The sequence below is a fragment of the Octodon degus genome, unplaced genomic scaffold (assembly GCF_000260255.1).
Source record: "Octodon degus isolate 3935 unplaced genomic scaffold, OctDeg1.0 scaffold00203, whole genome shotgun sequence".
NCBI classification, from domain to species: Eukaryota; Metazoa; Chordata; class Mammalia; order Rodentia; family Octodontidae; genus Octodon; species Octodon degus.
The window spans coordinates 4043029-4049093 of NW_004524779.1; positions in this window are offsets into that span (position 1 = coordinate 4043029).

A 6065-nucleotide genomic window follows, 5' to 3' on the forward strand; every position below is an offset into this window, starting at 1 on the left:
TGGGAATTTTCCCAAAAGAACTGAAAACATCATATCATATTGATATATATGCACCCATTTTTATAGCAGCACAATTTGTAATTCCCAAACCGGAAGCAACCAAAATGTCCACCACCTGAGGAATGGATGAAAAAGGTGTGGCATATTTATACAATGGAGTATTACTCAGCTATAAAGAATGATAAACTTGAAGCCTTAATGTATAAGCGGATGGCACTTGAAGATATACTCATAAGTGGAATAAATCAGACCCATATGTGTATCATAATCAGACCCATTATCTCCCTAGTGTAAGAACTCAAATGAAGAAATAAAAAGTGAAAGATGTTAGAGAAACAATACCTTTTATAATAGCACCACAGAAAACAACATACTTAGGAATTAATCTAACTAAAAAGTTAAATGGAAAGTGAGAACTTAAGGGTTAAAGAACAAAGAGCAAAGAGAAAAACTAGGAAATATGGCAAAGGCAAAACCAAACACTTATATAAAAAGATGATTAAGATAATGGTCTTAAGAATCTCCATCAAGTTCTTGAAAGTAGCAGTTAATAGGTACAATTTTCACACTGACTAACTATATATGCTTTTATCTGTAAACTAAGCAACTACAATGAGGATAGCAATGTGTAATACTAAAATCATGGTTGAAATACCCTTGATTTTGGACTTCTAAGTGTGTACTGCTTCTAGCATCATATTGATCTTTGCTACACTCTCTTTAAAGGAAATTTTTGTAAAAAAATGTGTTATAAAAGAAAACAAGAGACCAGAAAAAAATGTGATAGGACTGTCCTGCTACAATGGTACATATGGTTTGATTTCTAAATTTTTGTGTAAAAATGTGTAATTGTTTTTATCACAATTGGTGGGGTTACAAAGTTTAGAATATCTATGGTTGTTGGAAAATAGCAGTTTCACGTTATGTCTAAGACGTTTGATATTCAAACAGATAGTGATGTTAAGCCCAACTGCCTCTGTTACAGGGCAATATATCATTAAGCTTCTCTTCTGGATGTTTAACAACTAAAGTTTACAGATAAAAATTAGAGAAATAGAGGGGCTACAAGGATAGCCAATATTATCACCATAGTCCTTCAAGGTCAGTGAGGATTCAGCACATAAAAAATCCTTTGCTGTGACATCCTGTAACTCAGTGATTTCCCAAATTTTCTGATCAAAGAGATGGTAGGGCCACAGTGGAAAGTGATCAATGATGTACAGTGTGCCTAAGGAGAGTCACGTGGAGAGAAAAATTTTCTCATGCTTTCACAGAGAACAAAATGGTCAAGCAATGGCGTGACTCATCCAGATGGCTGACACTTACCAAAGACCTACAAGGTGCTGTACATGGTTCCAGTGTAAATCCTGAGGAGATTTGACTGACTTTGTCAGATAGCAAAAGTTACACTTTGAGTTATATAGGACTTGCTTTAACTTGGTCTTAATCATCCAGCAGAAAAGTGTAACCACGAGGCATAAAAGTAAAGCTATATTAATATGCTGAGTTGTAAAATGCTCACATCAACAACTTCAGACAATAGCCATTTGTGCTGATAACCCACTACTATTATGGACTATTGTGCTCTATTGGGTTATTTTGCTGAATTCACGTACCTACAATCTTTGGTCTGGCATCAAGTATGAAAAAGTCCTTTAAAGACTCCTGCAAATACAGTTTCTCTTACAGCAACAGAACTCCCATCTCTGACAAAATAAAACAAAATAGGGGAATATAAAAAGGACCATTTTCTTCTGTATATGTGTGTGAAATATATATATATATATGCACAAGATAGTTAGAATAGACATACAGCCACTTTCTCTTAGTTCATTGAGAAGAAAGTTTTATACTAATATTGCTTAGACAAGATATTATGTCTCCATCTTGTTCTCTGAATAACTACTAGGAAAACAAAAATATTCAATGTATTAATTATTATAACTGTCATACTAACCTGTCTTGAAACTGTTTGTTATTTTACCTTTATTCTCATTGAAATGAAAAAAATAGACAATACAGCAACCATTTTTAATTATCCATCCCTGTTTTGAAAATCTGTAACATGTATATTGTGGTATGTTACCCTGTTTCTGTCATTTTTTCTATTGATTTTTGCTTCTGTTTTCACTCTTCAAATTAAAATAAAATGTAGAATGAACAACTTGGACCTCCTCTTATTGAGAAGTTTTTACATGCCAAAAGAAATTATTAACAGAATGAAAAGACAACCCACAAACTTGGAAGAAAATTTAATAAGCACTCAGACAAAGATCTTCTATCTAGAAGTTCTAAAGAAGTAAAAAACACTAGGGCCCCAAAATTTAAAGACACAATTGAGAGAAGAAAGGGGAGAAGGGAGAGCAGAGAGGGGAGAGGAGAGAGAGAGGAGAGACAGAGACAGAGACAGAAACAGAGACTGCATTAAATTTGTACATCACTTTGCGTCATGTGGACTTTTTAGGCATATTAATTCAACTCAAACTCAGGCTATATTTCCATTTTTTATATCTTCTTTAATCTCTTTGTCAGATTTATTATTTTTAGTATATATAACTTCCCTCATTAAACTTATGAGTATTTTATTTTTTGTTGCTATTACAAATGTGACTTTCTTATTTTCTATTATGAATAGTTCTTTGTTATTATATAGATTTCTATAAACTTTTTCATGTTGAAATAATATCCTGAAAATGTAATGAATATGCTTACTAGTCTTAAAATTTGGGATAGATTTTTCAGTATTTTCTTATATAAAATCATATAAAATCTTCAAAGAGACTATTTCAATTTTTGCTTTCTATTTGGGTGTCTTTTATCTTTTTTTAAATGTACTTGGTACAGGGTCTCACAATGCAACTCTGACTCATAGTGATCCTCCTGTTTACAGCCTCCCCAGCGCTGAGATTACAGACATGTAACACCACACCAGGTTTCAGGCTGGTTCAGAGGGTCTGGAGGTGGAGCCAGCACAGTATGTGGTGCCAGGGGTGAAACCCCAGTCCCTGTGCTTGCCTAAGCAGGCACTTAGTCCATTGAGATATCTTACCAGCCCTTTTATTTCTTATCTTGCCTAGTTATTAAATAGAAGTAGCAAGAATAGTCATCCTTGCTTCTTCCTGATGATAAAAGAAATATTTTAATTCTTCTCCATTGACTATCATGTTAGCTATGAGCTTTTCATATATGATCTTCATTATGTTGAGTAATTTCCTTCTATTTCTAATTTGTTCAGTTTTTATTACAAAAGGACATTGGATTTACAAAATAATTTTGTACATCTGTATAGACTGTATCATGCCATCATTATCTTTTCTTCTGTTAATGTAGTCTATCACATAAACTGATTTTTATTTGTTGAACCATCCTTGCAATCCACACTGGGTTCCACATAGTCTTGGTATATGATTCTTTTAATGTGCTATTGAATTCATTTTACTAATTTTCTGTTGGAGATCTCTATATCTATATTTATTATAAATATTGGTCTCTAATTTTCATTTCTTACAGTATTTTTGTCTGGCTTTGGCCCTAGAACAATTCTGATTTTAACTGAGTTTGAAGGTACTTCTTTCTTCTCAGTTTTTGGCATACTTACAAAGGATTGAAGTTGGGGCCAGAGAGAGAGAGCTCAATGGCACAACACCTGCCTGGCAAGTGCAAGGTCCTGAGCTCAATTTCCAGAGCAAACAAACAAAGGAAAGAACTGTGGGTAGTTCTTCAAATATTTGGTGAAATTGAAGAGTGATGCTATCTAATTCTAAGCTTCTCTTTTCTGGAAAGTTTTAAATATTAATTCAATTTCTCTATTGTCACAGCAGGTCTGTTCACACTTTATGTAATTTCATGATGAAAATGAAAGAGACTATATACTTCTCACAACTTATCCATTTCTTCCATATTAGGTAATTTGCTGGTATATAATTGTTCACAATAGTCTTTTATCATCCTTTGTATTTCCATGCTTCCAGTTTCAACGTTTCTTCTATAATTTCTGATTTTATGTGATGTTTTCTTTTTCTTTCTTTCTTGTTTTTGTTTATAAACCAGGAATTGAACTCAGGACCCTAAACTTGCCAGGCACAGACTTGTACCTCTGAATAATATACCCTGCCCTCTTTCCTCTTTCTTGTTAGTTGACCTAATGAAAGGTTTTTCAGTTTTCTTTCTATTTTAAAAATATATATCTTTTTAAAATTTTTCTGTTGTTTTCTGTTTTATTAATTTCTGCCTTAATATTTCTGCTTCTCCTTTTTTTCTTACTCTGTGCTTAGTTTGTTTCTTTTGCTGTTACAAAAGACAGAAAAACTTTTGTTAATATACAAAGTTAGTTGGCTTATTAGAGATCTTTCTTCTTTGCTAATGTAGGCCTGTATCATTATAAACTTCCATTTAGGGTTGCTTTTATTGCACTACATAAGTTCTGATATGGTGCAGTATCATTATTTGTTTCATAGAAGCTTTTTCTTTTTATGTCTTTTTTGATCCACTGTTTATGTAAGAATATATTAAGCTTCACATATTTATGAAATTTCTAATTTCCCTCCTACCATTCATTTCTAATTATGATCAGAAAATACTTGGCATTCAACCTCCTTAAGTTTATAAATTTGTTTTGGATCTAACATGTGCCCTGTGTGGAGGAAAAAAATCCATGTGCAGTTTCAAAAAACGTATATCCTATTTCTATAGAGTAAAAATACTGCATGTGTTTGTTAGGTTTTTATGTTTATATTATTTTATAGCTGTCTATTTTAATTAATATTTTGTTTAGATTTTCTGCCCTTTATTAAAAGCAGGATATTAAAGTTTTCTACTAACATACTGTTTTTTTAAACCTCTTCAGTTCTATCAATATTTATTTTGTATATTTTGTTGCTAAGATATTGGATTTATGTGTATTTATCAGTATTGTATTGTCTTGGTGAATTGAACTATTTGTCATTATAAAATGTCCTTTGTCTTTTGAGAGTTTTTGAGTTAATATCTATTTCTTATGACATAAGTATAGCTGTGCTAGGATGTTTGTTTGTGTTTTTCATTTGTTTGCTTGTTTAATTCCATTTGTATGGAACATCTTATCCATCAGTTCATTTTTAAGCTATAAATGACTTTAAATGTAAACTAAGTTTCTTGTAGGCAGCATATGATTGGGCTTGTTTCATGCACTCCATGCTCAAATCCTTTCAACGACCTCCATTCACTGCATTTAGGATGAAGGATGAAATCCAAAATTCATTTCAAGATTTGACTTTCCTGACCTTTCTCATCTGCATAAATTTATTTTGCACAGCTCCTCTTCTTGCTCATTTCTTTTTTCATATCTTCTTTTTCTGTTTGTTGTTTTGTTATGAGAGAGTTTTTATTTTTGTTTTCTTGCAACACATAAACACATACTACTACCTCTGCCTGGATAGTTCTTCCTGAAGCTTTTCTCTTACCTGGCCTGTTCTAATTCTACTAATATTTCCTCAATGTCAATTTCTTACTAAACTTTCTCTGGCTACCATTGCACTCATCTCTGAGCCATGCAATTAAGCTTTTTTCTACCTTGATAGCAGACATTTGGTTTTGGCTTTCATATTATCTGTGTCAGCCATCTGTGTAAGTCAGTATAGTTTGTTCACTTAATTTTTAGTCTATCTTCATTAGATAATATGCTCTATGGGACAGGACCATATCCATCTGACTTATTTCTTTGTCTTTATGACTTAATGTAGGAAGAAATTCAGTAGGATTTTAGTAAGTATTTCTGAGTGAATGAACATTTCTAAAACGTACAACTATTCCTAGATTTCAAAAGTGATTAAATTTTAACTGAATCTCTATACTACAAAATAAAACTGAGAAATTCAAATATTCTTTCATGTACTTTAACCAAATTATTTCTTCTGCAAGAAAATAGTGGCTTAGTCCTAGCCCAGGTCTGGTGAGTGTGCAGAGAGCTTCCTGCTACCCTGCGCCAGTGGGACCAGTCCCAGCCCAGGCACAGAGTGGGCCGGACCCTCTCCTAAGCCCCTTGCGCCGCCCCCACCACTCCGCAGTGCCTCCCCCACCCCGCCCGC